Here is an 18,683-nt window from a genome sequence, read left to right as displayed (position 1 = left end):
GCTCAATATAGTTACGGCTTACCAACAATGTCTTAACAAGGCAGCCCTGGGACATCAAGATCCACACTCAACCGCAGCACTTATACCCTCGGACATGGCTTTCCAGGCAGAATTTGCCATCGCTAAGCTGCAGATGCAATGCCAGGCCTCTCATCTTCATATAATAAAACCCAGCACCGCAGACAGCCCTTCCTCCCACCGCACGGCCAGTGTGATGCTTGTTCTTGGTTGTCAACTTGACTATATCTGGAATGAACTACAACCCAGAAAAGGGGGGCACACCTGTGATCCAGACCTTGAGGCAGGAAGGCACACCTTTAATCTGGGCCACACCCTCTACTGGAAGCATACATAATAACAACAGAAGGCATATCCATTCCAGCTGAGACACCCAGCCTTGTGGGACTGAGCAGCTACTAGATGCTCAGACTTGCCACTCATAACTAGCCATTGTAAGACTGCAGCCTGTATGTAAGTCATTCCAATAAATTCCTGTGTGTGTGTATGTGTGTGTGTGTGTGTGTGTGTGTGTGTGTGTGTGTGTGTGTGTGTTGCGTTTTCCTGAACATACTGATAGAAATAGGGTCTCATGCCCCCAGGACATTCATGGGAGTGGGAAGTGAATTGCCCGGTTGGCCCTGTAACAATCATAACTGGCACTTCCTGGGCCTGTACACAGTGTCACTCAAACAGCCTCAGGATTCTATGGAAGAGTAAAGTAACCCAACAATGTCTGTATAATACATACTAAATCGTTTATAAGTATTCTTAAATCTTAAAAATTCGTGGTTACACATTAATAGTTCATAAAGAACTAGTTCATGAAGAAACTGAGGTCTGAAGAAATCAGTGATTTTTTTCCCCCACATTAATTGGCCAAGGTCACTCTGCTCATGACAAATCACATCTGAACAGAGTCTTGCCTGACCCCACAGCTTCTATCTCAGCCATACAATGGCTGATTCATGCCACCAAGAAGAAAACAATGGACAAGTTAGTAAGTCTTGAAAGCCTCTGATGTCAGGCTCTACTTGGTATATATGATTCAGGTTTTGGAGTTTTCTTGAGAAAGGATGCCTGTATGTATCCCTTGTATATCTTCAAAGACCAGATATGCACTGGTTCAAAGAAAAACTCTCCCTAGAGTAGAGATGACAGGGACCATCAGTTACAGAGCAGAGAAAATACTACCCACTCAGTCTCCTCATAAACCAGAGCTGTGTGCCCAGAGACCAGCATGGGTCATATGTCATGAGAAGGCCTGAAGCCCAGCATGGGTCATATGTCACAAGAGGCATTTTTTTTTTTTTGATGATTTGAAAGCCTCGTAGTTATTTATTGACTCATGCCCAGCTTCACTCCACTTCAGCTTTAAGAAGAAATTGTTTTTTTATAATTTAGTGGTAAATGATTTCTGAATAACAAGAACTTGGAGGAAACGAGAAGTTACATGAAGCAAGGTAAATAATTGAAGATGTTCATAATGCAAGTCGTTTTTCTCTGGAATAATACCTGCCGAATGCCTTGTCTGTCTATGTTGGGTGAGGAGGAAATAATAAGAGCAGGCTTCATGTTGTCTTAAGATATTGATCCTTGGATATGAAGTGGTAGAGCAGCTGCTACTCTCATACAATTAAACAGTAACAAAATTTAATGGTTGTAACATGATGCTAATTGTGTCTTCTACTGATATATTCTTAGTCGAAGCTCCTAGGCTATGCCTCATCTTCTGTCTGCAATGTTTCATCAAGGAAGAGTCTAGACTCATCTAAGTGTTGAATGTGTATATTAGGGCAAATATTTAAAAAGTATTTCTATTCAAAATTCACTTAGTGAAGTTACACTTATATTGATAACTGGCAAGAAGCCAAAGATTAGAGACACTATGGGTCAGCGTTTCAGAGGCATTTTTAACTTGCTAACTGGTACTGTTTTGTCTCATTTTTCCTTTTACTTAAAATGGAACATGAAGAAAACTATGTTTTATTTTTTAAAGATTCATTTTTTGTTTTTATATAGGTGTGGGTGTGGTGTGTGCACATACGTGTGCCACATATGTGCAGACACTAATCCAGGCCAGCAGACGAGTCCAGATACCCCATAGTTGGAGTTATATGCAGCTCAATGTGGGTGCTAGGATCTGGAATCAGATCTTCTGAAAGAGCAAGATGTACTCTTAACTGCTGGTCCACGTCTCCAGCCCTGGAAACTATTTAAAAGGAAAAACAAAACTGTGTCTTGTGATATTGGTGGCACAAGAAACAGAAATGCTTCATAGTTTTATGTAAAAAAGGAAAAAAAATGCCCATTGCCCTGGTCTGAAAGTCTTCACCTTTGATTTTGCCTGCTGTGATTCTAAAATAATTCCAAAAAGCAGAGAAAAAATATATGATGGGCTTCTAATGTTTGCGGGAAAATAAAGAACTAAGAAACCTGCAATATGAAATGATGCAAACATAAATTCAGATTTTCTACAATTTCTCCATCCCATGCATTTTCTAGTATACTCCAAGGAAAGCTTTTGGTGCTTGATATAATAATAACTAGAGAAGTCTGTCAGCTCTATCCCCATTTTTGTGTATTTTTTATTTGTTGCTATTAACTGTTAAGTGTGTTCTTGAATGCTTTATGGGGAGCTGCTAGTTACTAGCAGAAGAGTGTGGAAACAGAAGTGTAGCAAGCTCTCTTGTCAGGCTATCTTTGGACTGCCAACCCAAAAATAATGAGCTGGAGACTTATTATTAATTATAAAAGCTTGGCTTTAGCTTAGACTTTTTCCCAACTACCTCTTATAACTTAATTAACTCATATTTTTTTAATCTGCGTTCTGCCGCATGGTTCGGTTACCTCTTCTTAGTATGGCACATCCAACTTGCTCCAAGTCTGCTGGAGGAACTGCACCCCTACATTCCTCCTCCCAGTTTCTCTCTCTCTGCCTGGAAGTACTGCCTATTCTCTCCTGTTTAGCTATTGGTCACTTAGCTCTTTGTTAAACCAATCAGAAGGCCCCTTGGCAAAGACATACATTCACAGTGTACATCAATGTCCCACAACACAAAGCAAGCATTAATATCACTGATATTCATATTTAAAATACCCCCTTTCATATTTGCAATGACCACAATTCTCCTTAGCCTATAGACAATGCTTTACTGTTGAAGATGAAAGAAAAGAATTGTCCCCCACAAGGCTTTTCTCTGACCTCCACATGCACAACTACATTCTCACAGTCATGTACAACACACACATAGAATGATGATGATAATAATAAGTAATTTTTAAAAAGTAAATACCTTATCCTTTACATCTGGGTGGTTCCCAGAGTACTACCTGCTATACTATCCTATCTGTTATCAGGTAACCACTTCTTGAAGTTGGTAGGTGGTTAATTACCCTTCTATGGCAGAAAGTGTGGTTCCAAGACATGAAGTGATATCCCATGACTGTGTGGTGCTCAGAGCAAGACACAATCTCCAACCTAAAGTTAGGCTTTCTGATCCTCTCTCATGACACAATGGTAGGGAAAAATTAGCTGGCAAAATGTCTTACTAGAAACAGCTGAAAAGTCTAATAGCTTCACACTGATTTGCTGACACATGGGTCTATGAAGCGCTGCTGGCAACATATGCTTCTCCAGGACATAAACAGAATGATAGAAACCCCTGCTACCGTTAGTGTTCAGAGGACTGGAGCGGGAAGACAAGGCCTCTACTTCAATGGACCTGTTCTCTCTTGGCCCTGTGCTCTTTTGCTGGCTTATTGTTGCTTGTTTGTTTAACATCTTGATCCTGGTATCAAAATGCTGCTTCTATTTTCTATGTCTGAAAATGTAGAGTAAATGTGTCTATTAGTATTAACTTGGGCAAATTTACACCAATCTAGAGATTGATAAGTGTTGATGTTCAAATGAAGAGCATGCAAGCTCTTCCCAGGGGGAAAGCATGAGTTTTGCTTTTAGTGGTCATACTTTTAAATGTGATAAGTTGACTCATTATTTCAACTGCAAATTAATAGACGAGCATATGTGTAGTCTCATAGCTTAAAAGCAAGCTTCATGTTCCCCTTGCTCATGTTATTATGTTTTGATTTTGTTTTAAAGCAAGGTAAAAGGAAACAATTCACAGTTTTTCAAAATATTAAACATAGAGTTAGCATATGACCCACAAATTTTATTACTAGATATATACCTATGAGAAATTAAAATATGTGTACATGCACACAACACACACACACACACACACACACACACACACACTGATATATAATGCCCACAGAAGCACCATTCAAAACATTCCTACAGTGAAAACAGCCTAAATGGCCATTATCTGATGATAAAGGAACAAGGAACTGGTGTCTTTATACAATAGAATATTATTTGGTAATACAAAAAAATTACATATTGATACATGGAACAGTATATATGGATCTTTAAACATCCCAAGTGAAAGTTCTTAGTTACAAAATCTACACCTTTCACATGGCCAGAAACAGCGTATCTATAAAAATTAGTAAGTGGACCATAGCTCAACAAAGGACAGAAACAGGCCAGTGAGGGTGCAAGAGAGGTAATGGCTAGTGGAGGCTGGCTTTCTTTTTGGAGTGTTGGCTTGCTTTGACATGTGATAAAGATGGTGTGCCTCTATGTTCGAATATGAAACAACACAATTAGACCACATGGTGTGTCTCTATATTTGAATATGAAACAACACAATTAGACCACATCTGGTGAGTGGAAAGCTGGAAAAGCATGGCCAAGTTGTAAAATAAGGAGTTTCACCACCTGCACTCAGGAGACCACAGAATATTGGTATCATTCCCAAAGCAGAACAAAGGCAAGTGTTTGTGATGCCTACACATATTACTATAGGGAAGGTCCTTGAGAATGGGCCCATTTTCTAGTGTGCCCAACCTAAGATGCCTCCACTGAACATCTTCAGGAAAGATCATGATTCAAGAATGCGACGTGGCTGACAGGAAACCCCTCTAATCGACATAGCTGCTCTATGGTATAAAAACAAAGATATGGAACATTCTCCAGTGAACATCACAGATATTCCACAGGAAAATGCTGTTTGCACTTATTGTTGTCATGGGTCACTGAGAAATACAGACACCTACAGTTGAGAAGCAAAGAATACTCTGAGCCAGCTAAACTGTGCTAAAAGGATATAAAGGCTCAGAGAAAAAGATGCATCACAAACTTGACCTCTTCCTGCCCAGGGGATCCCACAGGCCAACTCCCTCTCCCCCATCATTGTATTTCCATGATAATCAGAGCTTCCTGAGTACTAAAGCAGGCCACCATTCTCCTCTAGGCTGGACTTGGCTTTTCACTCTCCCAGGCTTGACTAGCCCACTCCCAGCCTTATGGGGTTCCATGCACTCAGAAAACCTTTCTCCAAAATTTTGTTTGAGGACAAGAGAAAAGATACTTTTGAAAATGAGTTTAGACAGATCTGTCTCCAAATTGTGTAGCTCTCTGGCCACTGAAACCATTTTAAAAATCAATGACCTGGACAGTTTAAAGGTATGAAATAAATAGAGTGTAAAATACATCTCAATAAAGTTGTAAATAAATAAATAAATATGCATATATTGTGCATGCACACACACATACATATGTGTATGCATATAAATAATTATAGTGGGAAATTATATGTGAGACATTCTAAATGATCTACAGATGGAGTCATGACACTAATAATCTGAACTATGCATAACAGGCACTTACTTTGTACATAGGGGGAGTCACTCCACAGGTAAAAAAGTCAGATTCAGTAATACTATGTTTATGTCTTCTAATACTGCAGAAGAAATAAACTCTTTCATCCCTAAGAGAGGATAAGGAGGCCAGTAGAGAAAGACCCTGCCTTTTGGGTTCATGAAGTATGTATATGAGCATGGGATGCTGGCCTACAGAACATACATTACCAGACAGAGAGGCAAGATCAATCATTTGGTGTTCAAGTCCTAAAGATGCAAGCATTTTGATACATTTTGATGAAAACAAACCCAAGAGAACACAAAGATTTGATTTTAATCTAGTCTAGTAGAGCATGCCCTACCTCGTTGATCCAAGAGGTCACGTGTCAAACGATGACTGACAATTTTCTCATTATAAAGTTCTGTTGTCCAGGAGATGCCCAAATGCACCTGCCGTACATCATGGACCAGACTGAAAATGAACACAGCACAGGCTGTCTGTCACACACAATGAAGAGTCCTCTCCTCAAGCTATAGGGATCATTGTTTGTCGAGTGCTTCAAGGCAAGCCAGGGAAGCATGTTTGGAAAACAAAGGACTTTTTAATTGCTGCTGACATGAATGAACTCTCTGAAACAACAGCTGTGTCTTGAGATTACATTACAAGGCATGTGAGCGGGATGCAGAGCATCCTCATAAAAAGACAAAGCCAAAGAAGCCTTTTATTGCTGCTGAAAAAAAAAAAATCCCAAGGCTAGGATGCCTAATTCCAGTTCCTGCAGGATGCAACAATCATATGTTTGCAGAACCAAACAGAGAAACAATCGATGTACTTTCAGTAGCTGATTAAAAAAAAAAAAAAAAAAAACTCCAAGCAGGCAGTTTGGGCAAGCCTCAGAAATCAGTGGGCAAGGTTATCTTTGTCCTAAGAAGTTGGTCGGTGGCAGTGACATCTGGCCATTAAAATATCGTCCCAAGAGATTATTTCCTTTCTCTCTGTTCACAGAATGTCTGCTGCTGGGTATAAATTATGGACAAAAGAACTCATTTGGAGAAATATTGACCCAGTCATACTTCATAGGTTTATTACTACCCTGAGAGAAATGAACCTTGTGAAATTATAACGGCTGAACTACAACCAAGATCCTTTCAAAGACAGACCTCAAGGAGACACGCAGAGAAGGTTACGGTTGGGGAGGAGAATCAAGAGGAAAGGGGAGGGCGAGGAAACGGAGATTTCGTGCACAGAGCAGTGGGTCTGACACCTAGGTAACGATGATGTGAAGATCAGGCCGAGCACTGCTCTAAGTTGGTCCATACTGGGCGAAGCGGTGGCTTTGGGGCTGTGCCTTGCCCTAGGTGACTCCACTTCAACAAAGCACCATGTAGCTCCATTTTGAGTAGAAATGCACCTCACTGTGCATGTAGACACCATCACCAGTCCAGCTCCACCTGTGAGGCATGGGTTGGTAAATAACGTATCCCCTCAAGTAAGAAGCTACAACCTATGAACTAATCAAGATAGATTGCAAGCATACGGGTGTATTAAAAACCACAGCAACAGAAAAGCACACTGGACAGCATACAGGGCGGGGGGGGGGGGGGGGGGGGGGGGGGAGTGTGTGATCTGAGAGTGAATATAAGAAACTAGAATTATAATAAAAGAACTTGTGATTATCATTGGCTAACTATGAGGGGAGAGTGGGGCTTCTTGGTGAATGGCAGTCAATGAAAGTAACGTAGTTTGTGAACGTATTGTTATTCAATGAATTGTGACATTGTGAAAAGATAGAAACACGTTTGTCTGTGTTTCTGGCATCGCATGCTCACAACAGATGATGATGCTATTTCTAGAATTCTCTTTGTCAAAAACTCTATTTTAGATATTTTTAGGATAATCACTTTCATCAAAACGGCATACAAAATGCACCGAGAGTGAGTTTTCCCATGAGATTCTCAGGCTCCAGGAACTAAGAAGGTTAGAAGCAATTATGGCTAGAGAAAGCTCCCAAATTTTCCTTGGCATGGAGATTTGGGATCTATACCCCTTCTATTGAGTCTAGCATTGTGATGACTTTTTAGCTGACAGGAATAATAAGGAGTGATGAACCAGTTCCAGGTTCAACCTACAGGAAGGCTTTGTACCTTGGCCCTCTGAATGCCCGAGCGGTAGATAAAATGCCCAGTCAACTTGGGAGACTCTCTAGAGACATGAATAGTAAGAGAGGGTAGGAGCAACAAGGCCCCAGAAACGCGAGGGAGGACCGTTTTTGAGCCTCTCTTAAGACCTTTATCTCCTAAGCCCACTGCTGCCAACTCAATCAGAGAGAATCACCTTGCCTGGCCCTCTCTAAATTAATTCCTCAACCAAAAATTGAAGGAAGATGCCTTCCTTAGCCTGGTTGACTCCAGCCTGTCTCTCTCTGGCCTGTGTTTTTCTAAGTGGCTCTTCCCTCTGTTTATATTAAATTCCCAGAACACAGATCTGAAAGATAATAAGCATCCTGCAAGGCTAGTGGAGATCACCCCCTGGTTCCAGGATCACAGGCCTGATGAATATGTGAATACCCCTTCCCCTGGGTTGCTTGTGTGAGAAGACCCTGCATGCCAGGGAAACCCCTGGGCTTCCCTTTGTTCTTCTCCCCCTACATAAACTCAGACACCCCAAGAATAACAGTTACACTTGCCACCCCCCTGTGGCCACTCTGAAATCAAATTTCCTTTTCTCAGTTTATTACCAACTTCTCTGTCTTTTGTGGGGGGAGAGGCCAAGCCTAGGTTTGAGGGGCTCCACCCCCCAGATGGATTCTGGTGCCAAAACCATAGTCAAAGTAATGTGTTAAATCATGAAATTCAAGTATAATGTGCTCTAGAGGGAAAGATATCAAAATACACTAAAAAAATTTTAATGGTTTTAAACTGTTTTACATAACTCAAAACTTTTGGACAGTTTGTAAAATTGTGGATTAACACATCATTCTAAGACAAAAGTTTTTATAACACACTCCTGCATAATCTCTGACCATTGTATTTCTAACTAATAAAACAACTCTTTCTCATAAAAGGAAAATAACTTGTCCAAACTAAAAATAAACATGAAAGTCAGAACTTACATTTGCCTTTCAGCAAATGATACTTTATGTGATTCTTAGCTTATTTCATGCCTAATTTCTTTCCTGTCTTTTAGCTTCTTTGAATGTGGTACTCACAGCTACTTTTCCGTGACTTCGCTTTCTTATTAAATTAGTTAGTTCGTGCACAGGTAAAATGGTTCCGTTTTTAAAGGACTCACCAATAAGACACGTTTCTCACATAACTACTAGGTATTTAAGAAAGATAATTTCTCATTTTATTTTTGCTCAAGATTGACCTGAGTAGTTTGTCAGTACATGGAATAAAAACTGATTTTTGAAATTTGTATTTAGGTCTATACTTCTTGATGACTTCATACCCTATCTTTCTTTCCTGTGACTTTGCTATGGGAGACATTAACTATAGAAGTTTCCATCTAATTAAAGTGGATATGATTTCCTAGAATTTCCCATCCTTCAACTCACTTGACCAGGAAGCAAGAAGCCTCATAACTTTACATCAACTTTAAGTAATTGCCAGTCTTATGAGTGATTTTAATTTTTCTTTCAAAAATTACATCTAATTCCATGTATCAACCAAGATGTCCTATTTATTTTTACACTAATTTCCCATTTCTGGCTAGAGCTTCCTCCAGACATCCCACTTAAATAAGCTCTTGGATGGACTCCTGAGCACTGCTCCTCTCCTGAACATGAGCAGAGACAGAACACTAAGAAGTTGACTCCCCATGGGAAGCCTCACCCTCTCTGAGGATGGAGGGTGGGGTTGGGCAGAGGTAGTGGGTGAGCAGGGAGAAAGGGGGGGAGGGGAAACTGTTGTTGACTCCCCATGGGAGGCCTTACCCTCTCTGGATGGTGGGGAGGGAAAGAGCAAGAGGAGGGGAGGGAGGGAAACTGTGGTTGGTATGTAAAATAAAGAAAAAAAACTTTTAAATAATAATAAAATAAAATAAAAAGAATGAGCTTTGACTTAGGACTGCACCTGTGCCCTCTCCCACAGTGTGACCTCTGCCTTCACCAAGCCATTCTGACTTAGACATCTCACTGGATAGCAACACCCTGAGAACCCTTCTATAAAGTCGTGCTCATAGGTCCCAGGTACCCACACTTCTTTTTATTTTCAGCACCGTTTGCCCCTCCCCAAATTTTTTTTTCCTGCAAATAATACCTGCTGTTATCCAAGGTACCTAGTAACACTTTCTCATTGGTATTAAGAAGTACTGGTGGTTGATGGAGTCCTATCATTTCAAACTGGCTCCTTAGGGGCTGGGATAATGGCTCAGTTGGTCAAGCCTGTGCCTGTAAGCCATGAGGATCTGAGATCCATCTCCAGCACCCATGTAAAGAGCTGGCCTTGGTAACCAGTGCTTGTAATTCCAGTGTTGGAAATACAGAAGCAGAAGTTTCTCTGAGACTCATTAGCAAGCCACTCTACAGTAACCTGTGACTTCTGGCTCCCAATAAGAGATCCTGTGTCAGATAACAAGGTACACCTTTCATGCATTGACCTCTGGCCTCTATCACCCATACGTGTGCACACATACAATGGTCTTTCCAGGTCCTCGTATTTTCAAGCCTTAGCATTTTCACTCTGTTTTAATCACCTTGCTTTGGCATGAAGATATAATTACAATAAAAAATATCTGCTGGTCTCACCTTCCCCAGAACCACCGTTTTAAACAAATACTGCAATACTCTGTGTGCAGAGAAAATTCTGGGGCAAACATCTGTCTTTTTATTCCCTGTTAATGGCTCCTGAGGGAGATGGGCAACAAAAAACAATAGTCTATCTTCCTTACTAAAACTTTGTTTTCCAAATTGTAGAAACAAAGCAAATATGATCATTTGCAGCTATTTGGTGTTTTTCTGCTCCATGTGAGAGGTGGCGATTTCTTTTCATGGCCTCAAGCATGATATCTATATTAGCAGGGTGAAACTTCTCTTTTGCCTCTTTCATTTTTCAGAGAAATTCCTACCCAAGCCCGTAACATTCCCCAAAGAAAAACATTCATTGTTACTTCGTTTCTCCCTCAAACATCCTATTGCTCTTTTTTTTTAAAAAAAAAAAAAAAGAAAGAAAGAAAAACTTCCTCAATATGATATAGCTGTATTTTCCAAGTGGCCAGCATTTGAGTTTCTTGATATCTCATTCTTTAATCTAATAAGATAGGAACTTCACTCTTTTGGTGAAAGATAAATACTATGTCCTGTGTAGTAGATTAAAAACATCCTGACCTTCAAAGTCTTTCTTACTATGATTGTGAGCTTGGCTGGGCCATGGTGGTGCACATACATACACGTAGGCAAAACATTCATACACATAAAATAAAAACAAATTGAAAAAGAAAGAAGTATTTCCTCTGCTGGTTCTAGTGGTATACAAGTGTATTTAAAACATTCTGGAGGCAGAGGTAGAAATGATTCTGTAAATTCAAAGCGACTCTGGTCTACATAGGAAGTCTCAGGCCAGCCTCATCTACATAGTGTGGTCCTGTCTTAAAACAAGCCAAACCAAAGTTAAGGTGTGCTAGTGAGCACCCGTCACTGCAGGACTCAACAAGCAAAGGAAAGAGAGTCAAGAGTTCAAGGTTTGCCTGGGCTTCATGATGAGACCCTGTGTCAAAAAAAAAAGTATTTGTATTTGTTAAATGCATGATATATAATAAATTTCCTGAAGAGTAACAAACAAAAATTTCATTTTGAATCTGAGACTTAAGCATTCTTATCCTAAAACATACACATTTTCTTATTAAGGAGTAGGAATCCCAGGCCTCGTGTAGTCTGGACTCACTCAATGCACTAGAGTTTTCTGAAACTTATGCATTAGTAGGATTTTGCTTTTAATCATGTTTTAGAATAAGTCAAATTCTTTGACTATAGAAAACTAAAAGGGATTAGTCAAAGTGCTGCAATTTTTCTTCTGAAACCAGATCTTTATTCACATCCTTCCAAATACTCATTCCTCTTCACAGAAGGACACCTGGCCCAGGTTTCTAAGTCTGGACATAATATACAAATTGTGATGGCTCACAACACAGAATCAGACCAGATTTTGTCCATGAACCTGGTGTTCTGTCCATAAGCTTCCACAAGCTCTGCATGTCCTTTGTCCTCACGTCCCAATGTCCAGCCATATGACGAGCAGCATTCACTGTGTCCCATCCTTTGTATCACAGCTACGTCACTTTCCTGAGTTCCATATTCCCATCGCCATTATTTGAAGACAGTGACAAGCAAATAACTGCAGTGGAAACACTGGAGCTTGCTCAGTGTGACATTCAAGATCATGTCTTGCATCCTACATCCCCGTGGTTTGACTGCCATCTAGAGAAGACCAGAGACATTGCTAAGCAAGCATCTTTCCTTTTTTTTCTCAGCCTTTGACTCAACACAGTAAATAAATGCATTTAAAGCCTGAAATGTAGAATGTTATGTGGTGCTAGTATTAGTCTGTTTTTCAACAACAACAACAAAAAAAAATGTGTTACATTTCTAAGGAGGAATGGTGATAGCAATCTTCTTGCTTGGCTGTTAAATTCACTTTATGGAATCCTTATGAAAATACTTATCAAAGTAATGGTGGTGTGTGCACGCTTGCAATGCTGCAATTAAGACTGAAAAGTTGGATTCCTTTGGTTCTCTAGATTGTTTATTAACTCCTGGCTTCATCTTAAAACAGATTCTGAAATTGTCTATGCTTCTTGTATTAATACTGACAGACAACAAATTTCCCCAGTTTTATAAAAGTGTTGTAAAAGACCCTTCCAGCAGCCTCATGCAGAGGCAGCTCCAATTGTTTATGACTTTTTTTTAACCTTACAAGTCTTTTGCGTGTATAATATGGTTTCTGATCTTGTATTTTTATGGGTTTCGTTTTTTGTTTTGAATGTGTGCGCGCCTGTCTGCCTGCCTCCCTACATGTGTATGTTTTAGAGGCTTTTTCTTTATTCTCTTTTTTTATTCTGTTGTGTTTTTTTCTTTTAATTTGTCCATTTTTTTTCTAAAGAAAGAGAAAGAAGGCATGGAGTTGGGGAGGTAGGGTGATCTGGGGGAAGATAAGGGAAGAAAAAGCATAAAGCATGAACAGAATATGTTGTATGAAAAAAAATGTATTTTCAATTAAAAAATATATTTTTGTTCATATTCCGGACGAGCCCCGCTTTTCTTGCCGGGCGGTGGTGGCGCACGCCTTTAATCCCAGCACTCGGGAGGCAGAGGCAGGTGGATCTCCATGAGTTCGAGGCCAGCCTGGGCTACCAAGTGAGTTCCAGGAAAGGCGCAAAGCTACACAGAGAAACCCTGTCTCGAAAAACCAAATTATATATATATATTTAAAAGTGGCAAACAGAAAGACCTGAACATTGGAGTATTTAAATACCAGTTTCTTTCAGAAAATCACCAGAGAGTATCTTCTGCATACACACATTCAATGTTAATTTTCTGCTCTTTTCCACTATGAGAACATTGATGGACCAGCCTGACCCCATCTTAAGGATAGAAGCCATTTTGTTATAAGGTCAGAACAGGTTCATTTCTGGTTGGTGCAAAATCCAAGCTCGAGCATGCTTTATTCTGTTTCTGGAATGTGACATGCTCCCCACCCCCAATGAGTTTGACTCACACCTTGAATATACCCTGATAAGATCAGATGTTCTGCCAAAGACTTTTGAAATATTCACCCAAGTTCCTACATAGCCAAAATTCCTCTGGAAATCCTCCAACCCTTGGAAACCCCCCTAGCCTTGCACTTTGGGGAGCTATATAAACCCCATTTCTCCTATGTTCGAAGCTATTCTCTCAAACTCTGCTTTGAGGAGATAGTCCTGTCTGACAGAAAATAAAGCTGTTTACTTGACCAAAAATTTGGGGAATGGTCTTTACGTTGCTGGGATTAATGGACATCTATAGGGGTTGATAAAGCTCAGTATCTCCAAGGCACCCTGGGAACTGCTGGTATTGGAGTGCCAAGGAGTCAAGGCTTGGGCTTTTCGAGTGTCTCAACCATGTCCACTACATTGCCTTTGGTTTCTCAGAGTTTCTGATGATGACATTGAGAGCGTTATACTCAGGAAACTAGCCAAGCAAACATGTAATGGGATGAACGGAGAGAAAGATTGGTATCTTATGGCTTACACTGAGGCATGGAGGCGGGGCAGATGGAGCACCCAAGCATGTTAATAAAAACCCTTGGACTACAGGTCCACAGTGTGCTGTACTGCCTCCCATCCCTGGAAAGAAGCCGATTGAAAACTGAGGCCGAATGAGAACAGAGAGAGGATCTTCAAGAGCATCGAAGCAAAGTCTTGGCAAGAGGAAATCAATAACCCAAATGTCCTATTCCTAATCTCCTCACCAAGAAGATCTTGACCTATTTTTAGATATGGTTCTAAAGGCAGTACTATTAAAGCAGCATTCACCTTGAAATAGTCTACCGAGGAATTACTTGTTACAATGAGTCGCAGTAGAGGCAGAGTTTGGTGTGCTGCCAACAGGGGTCAGTAAATTTGTTCTTCTAAATCCAGATAGCAACTTCTTTGGACTTTCTGGGAAATGTGGTCACAAGTACACAATTGTCACTGTGGTTTGAAAACTGCCATAGACAAACTGCCATGGCTATGTGCTGATAAAACTCTATTTGTAGTAATGATGCATGCCTACAAACCCAGACCACACGAGGCTGAGGCAGGAAGATTGTGAGTTTGAGACCAGCCTGAGTGAGTTACATAAAAAGTAGAGAGAAAAAGAAGGGAAGGGGAAGATTAAGAAATTAAGAGAGAAGACACCAGAGAGATGCCTGCCCATAGCCACAGCTGGGCATGAGAGACACCAGAGAGGATCCACCTACAGAGATGCTGCAGAGGCAGAGCAGGTACTGATACAATGAGCAAGTATGTGTTAGGGAGATGGGAGAGAAAGGGAAGCAGTCTGTGCACTGTGAAGAGAGACAGAGCTGGAGGTGCAAGGGTGGTGAGGAATAGCCTACTGTGAGTAGCCTGGGCTGCCGCCTGAGGCCATGGAGATGTCCTGGCCCATGTTGCCACTAAGGGCCACGTCTGGGTCCAAAGGGCCTTATAGGAGCAGGGATCTGGGTCTATGTCCGTGGCCTATGTTAACACTAAAGACCATGTGGACATCTGGGCTGCTGCCCAGGGTCATATTGATGTCTGAGGGCTGTGCAGAGCAGGCCCTGGCCCTCACTCAGGAAAGCAAGGCCTGCACTTCACCTGGGCAGCACAGTAGAGCTGGTCCTGGTGGTGGGGGTGCTGGTGAGCAGGCCCTGAGGGTGTGAGAGCTGGTCCCCAGCCCTTATTGGCTGTACGGTGGTATGGGTGTGGGAAAGGTGCCACCCCGCCCCCATTGCTGCCTATGGCAGGCAGGAGAGCTGGCCCTAAGAGTGGGAGAGATGCCACCGCCCCTTGCCAGCTAGAGCACTCAGGAGAACAGGCCCCAACCAGACCAGTGACTCACAACAGTCAACATTTGCAAGAAAAGCTGTTGGGGCGAAAGGGTAGACTGGGTGACACACCCTGACACAACCCAGCTTTGACTTTGCACACACATACACAATTTAAAATAAATAAATCTTAAATAAAAATTACCAGTTACTCAAGTGCTCCTTAATGTATAAACATCCCATTTACAAATCACTAGGAAAAAAAAACTTTAAGGTATCAAGAATACCTTCTAATGTTATAAGACTTAAAATAAGTTCAAGAACAAGTACTTTTCCTGAGACATTACCAAATTCTCTCTCTCTCTCTCTCTCTCTCTCTCTCTCTCTCTCTCTCTCTCTCTCTTACTGCGTGTGTCTCTGTTCTCTGTCTCTCTGTCTCTCTCTCTCTCTCATACACACTGACACACACACACACATTGACTGACACACACACACATGCACGCACACACTGACACACACTGACACACACACACACACACACACACACACACACACACCACTTCTTAGATTAATAGTGGCAGCGTCAGGTAGAAGTCAGTCCATGGTGCACATATATATCATATGCACAGCCATGCCAGCTGTAGGTTGCTGTTGTTGCCCAACCTGTGAGTTCTACATAAGCTTCCAAATGCTTTCTGTCAACTTGAAGCCGACCTTGTGTTTCACAGCTGGTATTCTACCCTGAGTAATGCCTATACGGGGCACCTCAGGGAAAAAAAAGTTTCGCATAAAAACCCTAAGTAGTTTAGGACCTATGGTCCATTGGGAATTTCCACCTAACCATGTTATCTTCATATCTTCATACCTGCTCCCATACGGCACATAGGGAGAGTCACAGAACAATGAAGTACTAATAGGAAGGAGAAAAGCAACCACACAAGTTGTCCTCTGAGCTCCACACGCTGTGACACATGCAGACTCACATGCATGCACACACGTGTGTCTCTTCAAGGTTGTGTGTGTTTCTTGTGCTTTCCTTTGTAATTTTCTTTCTGTTTGTCTGTCTGTTTTGTACTATTCTGGTTCATTTGGAGGCTTTTGTTTGTTTGCTGTGTTTTTTAGTTTCCTGTTTGTTTTCTATCTAATGAGAAAAAGAGAGTGTTGATTTTGGTGGATGGGGAAGGTGGTAGAATCTGAGAGGAGTTGGGGGAAGTAAAATCATGATTAGAATATATTTTTATTAAAAAATCTATTTTCAATAAAAAATAATTGGCTTAAGGTAATGTTGAATTTGTCTGGCCTTCAATCCAGACCACTGAGTCGTTCATATCGTCAACAAGGCTGTTTTATTTCTCCATCCTCAGTGCCTCGGTTCCTAGAAGAACAGTTTTTTGGCTGTGTGTGTGAGCTCCAAGAGTGTAGATATGATTCTTTGCAAGAACTTAGCTTTTAGCTTACCTCAGCTTTCAGTTTATCTTCCTCACTATGCCATCGCTAGCTTTTGATTTAAAGTGACATAAGTGCTACTCTTTCATTCATTTGCACACTAAGAAGTTATTATAGAGCGCCTACTGGCCTGAGAGTTGCCCAGGAAGCTGGGCCAGCAAGCCCCAGACTTCCTCGTGTCTCCACTGCCCTGGTTTTTTTTTTTGTTTGTTTGTTTGTTTGTTTTGTTTGTTTTTTTAACATGAGCTCTGAGAAATCAAAGTCAGGTCCTCAGACTTGCACAGCAAGCATTTTGCCCACTCAGTTGCCCCTCCAACCCTCCACATGTATTCTGGACAAATAATCTGCCACTAAGGTCTCCTCCAAAAAAGATGTTTAATAGGCTTCCTATTGAAAGTGGGTTTTCCATATGTATTATCTGTATGAGAACCATCAAACACAACTGAAGAGAACAAGTGGAATTTGAAAGTTTTAAGCTGCTTCTACCCTCCAAGCCACAACCTTTATTATCCTTTCCCAACAGGCTTTAGTATTGGGGCTTGCATGTTGTAACGTACTAAAAAGTCTGTCGGTCTGGCAAGCACATACGCATTTTCAAGCTCTGAGCAAATGTCACTTGCTCTGCAAAAGCTTCCGTTTCTTCCTCACTCAGGTGCATGCACTTCTGTCTCTCATATATTCTTTACCCATATTTCATAGTGCATCTGCCTTCATCAACATTGTGGGCCTTCCCCAGACTATACCTTTAACCTCATTTATCTTGTGTTTCTTCATGTCAAAACCATTGTTAAGATAATCCCAACCTCTCCCTGGAGGACATATTTGTGTTTGTATGCATACAGAAATATGGGGTGTCAGCAACAAACAAAAGCTTTCTCTTTGAAAATTCTTTCCTAAAACCAAAAAAGGAGAAAGAAAACGAGGACACATGATGCTACAAATTGACAATTAATTATGCACCCTGCTGCTAATTCTGAAATTATAACCTCTGGGCTTCTCGTGTTTGTTCTTGTAAGAATTGCAAGTATTACCTAGTCTGCAATTAGAACAATGTTGTCTTCAATGTCCCACGGGAGTCCCCATGAGTCTGCCAGGTTAAACAGTTACTGTCACATTTAGAGCCGTTGCTGTTGAATTCTGCTATGAATGCCTGGTTCTTAAGACGACTGAACACAAACAAAGCCAAGCACGAAGCTGAAGCCTTTTGATAAGTGTCAAGTTGCCGTCGGACACCGCTCATATCCTGGAGGATACGGTCCATGTCATCATTCTCAGCCCAGGAGCAACTGCTTCTTCTCGACATCTTGACAGATCTGCATGAGTCCATAGATCATCACTGTCCTCCAACGCTTTATCATGTTTTAAATCTGTTGAAGTGTGGAAGAAAAAAATCTAGTGTGCTTCACAAAACAGGACCATAAAAAAATGAAGTCGGATGGAGCTGTCTTTGACAGGAATTTTTGAATTATGCCTCAGACAAGTCCAAAGAAGGACAAGAAAGTCAGGAGGGCATCAGGGCAGAAGCCCTAGATACAGTGGTACCTTAAGGGCAAGAAGATGAGGTTCTATTTACATGTGAGTTAAAAAGTGCTATGCCAGGAAACGAAACAGGCTGCAGGAGCAGTAGGTGTGAGCTTCTGGAACCCCCTTCAGGTCTTCACACTCGAGATGCCGTCAAGCTAAAGAGTTAAATCCGTCGCCACACTCCATCCTCTGTTGTGTTGAGCTGTTCTTAACTAACACTAGTGAGCGACGTGGCCTTTCCACTGTCACCTTGAAATATACACAATCCTCTCTGCTGTGCTCTCCAGCCTCGCCTGATCTCCACTAGAAGAAATGGAACTCCAGCTACTTGACTGGCTTTTCATTTTGAACCTTCAGGACTCAGGGATGCTTCGTGAACCTGCAACACTCAAGGAAATAAAATGGCTCACGCTTGGCCACGCTTGACATCTGGATTCACAGCCTTTTCATTCTTAACATAGCTCATCAGTTTGCATTGTATTTTATTTCCTCTGGACCTTGATGCAAAGAACAGAATTTCTCTC

At 41.3% G+C, this 18,683-nt stretch overlaps 1 pseudogene; it reads right to left on the bottom strand.

The window, feature by feature from the left end:
• LOC114686278 overlaps nt 1-17,938 on the bottom strand; it is a 149,478-nt pseudogene extending 131,540 nt beyond the window's left edge.
• Between the last annotated feature and the right edge of the window lie 745 nt (nt 17,939-18,683).

This window comes from Peromyscus leucopus, chromosome 17, assembly GCF_004664715.2.
Source record: "Peromyscus leucopus breed LL Stock chromosome 17, UCI_PerLeu_2.1, whole genome shotgun sequence".
Lineage (NCBI taxonomy): Eukaryota > Metazoa > Chordata > Mammalia > Rodentia > Cricetidae > Peromyscus > Peromyscus leucopus.
Note: the sequence above shows the minus strand (reverse complement) of the source record. Positions and strands in the feature narration are given on the sequence as shown.